Source organism: Frankliniella occidentalis, unplaced genomic scaffold (assembly GCF_000697945.3).
Source record: "Frankliniella occidentalis isolate FOCC.00 unplaced genomic scaffold, Focc_3.1 Scaffold6, whole genome shotgun sequence".
In the NCBI taxonomy this organism is placed as follows: Eukaryota; Metazoa; Arthropoda; class Insecta; order Thysanoptera; family Thripidae; genus Frankliniella; species Frankliniella occidentalis.
The window spans coordinates 2,643,919-2,646,868 of record NW_026267136.1 but is presented as its reverse complement, the minus strand read 5'-3'; the positions used below and the strand labels follow the sequence as shown (position 1 = coordinate 2,646,868).

The window sequence follows — 2,950 nt, the reverse complement described above, 5'->3', positions numbered from 1 at the left end:
CTCCTCCTCCTAACGCATCCGTCGCCTCATCCCCTCACGACCTGCCTGCGCGCTAACGGGTAAAAGGCGAGGGGCGGGTGGGGGTGCGAGGGACCAAATTGAAATAGCCGAGCGCGTGACTTTGCTCAGCCAATAACGGATATATCGGAAGGCGTCCTCCTCACCGGCGCTGCTGGGAGACCTCGGACTTTATTCTTCATATTTTTTCTCCCTCTTCAGTGTTCATCTCGTGGCGGGGGTCCGTCTCTCCCAACCGGGCGTGTATTGTTTGCTCGTAGAGGCGGCGTTCATCCCCGAACCCGTCAAACGCTATCTGGGGGAGAGCGAAAAGAGGGCTTCAAGCAGTCGAAGTTTGTTCCACGGGGTGGTGGAGGGAGGAAGGGGTTTAGGGAGCCGGTGTTGGGGGAGGGGGGGTAGAAGTACAAGGCTGCTGCTGCTGAGCCCCTAACCCTTTACTCGTCTACTCCCCCCTCCAGGCCCCGTCCCGTCCATTACTCTTCCGGAGTAGGGGTAGGAGGAGGAGGAGGAGGAGGAGGAGGAGGAGGAGGAGGGGAAAGAGGAGGAGGAGGAGTAGGAGGAGGAGGAGGAGGAGGAGGAGGAGGAGAGGGGGAAGTAGCCTCGGCCTTTGCCCCCGCCACCCCGCGCGCAAATGACAAATCTTCCTGTCTGTCGGACTTGTTTCATTTCACGTCCATTGGCAAAGTTTCGATCCGTGGAAAGAAAAGTTTTTGTCGCCGCCAAGAGGTGGTTACAGTGTAGAGCGCGGGGGCGGGGCGGGGCGGGGCGCGGTACAAGACGGGACGACAGAGGGGCGGCGGACGCCACCGCGCACCGCATTCCTGGCCCTGGCCGCGGCCGCGGCACGTTGGCGGCGAGGTCGAGGACCGAAATAAAACACCAGTGGGAGGATGGGGGCAGCGTGCGGGTGTGATTGGGACGGGCATTTGTTCGTCCAGCTGGAGCCGGCCGCTAGAGCGCGCTCAGCAGAGCTCAGCAGAGCGCCGGGACAGGTGAGGTGGGCGGAGCGGCGTGGGCGGCGCGGCTCGCCGGGGAAGAGGACGCAGGCCGGCCACACGGGAGGCCGTTGGAGGGTGAACGAGTGTGTGGGCTACCGCTGATGGTTACCTGCTCGCAGAGAAAAGGCCTCTTGGGGATCTTGTGTACCAGCCATTTTCTTTTATGAGACTTAAAAACAACGTGTCTCAGGGCCAACAGTTATTCGGGTTAATTTGCCTTTTGCCTACTCGCTCGCTCCACCCGTAAGGTGAGGTGGCTTGTGGCCTCTAAAGCCCTAGGTTATGCAAACACGCAACACCGTTTGTGTCGTAGCCTTGACGTACGAAAACAAAATTCGTTTAATTTTTAAACTCGATATTTTGTCCGTGGCGGAGTTTTCCAATAAGTGCACCCCACCCTCCCGAAACGTTGCCGTGGCGCTCCGCCCGCCCGGCCCGTGCCGCTTGCCGCCAGAACCGCTAAATCCCCCTCATATTTCTGAATAAGTTAAGTAGCAGCAGAGGAGCGCTTCGGCTCGGCCTCCTTTCTGTATTTTCGTATTATTTAACCCCTCTCTTTGTGGTGGCGACTGACTGCCCTTCATAAAAAATAAATAAAAAGTAAAAGAAAATAAAAAGGACAAAACTGTCCGGCCGGCTCAGTGGGCAGGGCGCGCCCGCGGCGATGAGGTCGCCCGGGGGTGATTGGGCCCCTTAGCCGCTCACACTCGAGTGCTCTCGGCCGAACACAGCCCCCTTATCCACTCCAGCCGGACTTAGCCGCTCCAGCAACGGACCCCCCACCCACTCCAGCTGGGACTGGCAGCTACTGACACGCTGCTCAGCTGCCTTCACTATGACACCCTCAATGACATGCCTCTGCGTCCACCTCGACTACCCCTGCTCCCCTCACTTTGTCCTCCGTTTGCTCCACCGACAGTACTGACACGCTAGCCATCACTACGACACCCTTAACTGACACGCCCGCCCTTTCCAGTCCACTTGGACTGACGCGTTCAGCTGTGGCCCACTTCCTCTGTCATCTCCAGCTGGACTGGCACGCTCACGTCAGCTGGTATGGGATCACCCAGAAAGTACGCAACAAGCTCAGCCTATGCTTGAGAGTATGGCTTATGGAGGCTCTCGTAGCGCCTGATAGGTAGGCAATATCTTGCCTGCAGTGCATACGTGTGCTGCGGGGTGGCCTACCCTGCGTCTCGCAGGCGCCGAGCTCCTACAATTTCCCAAATTAATCTGAGGAAAACGGACGTTCTTTCTAGACGCTCTCCATTGCGATACTCGATTGGCTTACAACCCCTCCGCCTGGACTGACAGGGGGCTCTGTGACAACGACGTCCGCTTGCTCCAGCTTCAGCCAGACTGACGCGCCCCAGTACTGGCCGCCCCCGGACGGCACCCGCTGCACCCCGCCCCCCATGATACCATCCCCTTGTGTGGCCTCGTTGCCAACTGGGCCACGGGCCACTGAACGGATACAGGCGCTTAGCCTCCTTTCGCAGCCACACTGAGGCCCGTCCCGCCCCTGCTGCCCCCCTCCACCTCCCAATACACACACATACACACACCGGAGGCTCTTTTGCGCACATCGATTCTCATTTGCTTCTCTCTCGCTGTCGCAGGAGCCGCGGCAGCAGTACCAGCACCGCCAGCAGCAGCCCGTGTGTGAGGTAAGGCCCGAGCGGGCAAGGGCGGCTCTCTCCCCGGACACCCTCCCAGCGGACCCTGGGGAAAAGGGGGCAGAGGGGCGGAATTACCGCACATCCGCGCGCCGCCGCGGCCCCATCTGCGTCTCGTCCGCGCCACCCCGCGCCGTGGTGACAGTTTCGGATCAATCTTCTTCGCACCTGCTGTCTCGCGAATCCCTTTCTTCCCCACGTCGCCGCGTGTCTCAGTGCCCGCAGCACCCCAGCCTACCCCCCTTCCCCTACATTTCC

General features: G+C 60.2%; 1 protein-coding gene across 1 annotated transcript in view; it reads left to right on the top strand.

The window, feature by feature from the left end:
• Positions 1-2,950, top strand: part of LOC113207748 (protein phosphatase PP2A 55 kDa regulatory subunit) — a 73,431-nt gene that overhangs the window by 58,210 nt on the left and 12,271 nt on the right. The window contains exon 2 of the mRNA XM_052272535.1: positions 2,636-2,683. The gene's annotated coding sequence lies outside the window, so the exon portion shown is untranslated. The remainder of the gene's footprint in view (positions 1-2,635; positions 2,684-2,950) is intronic.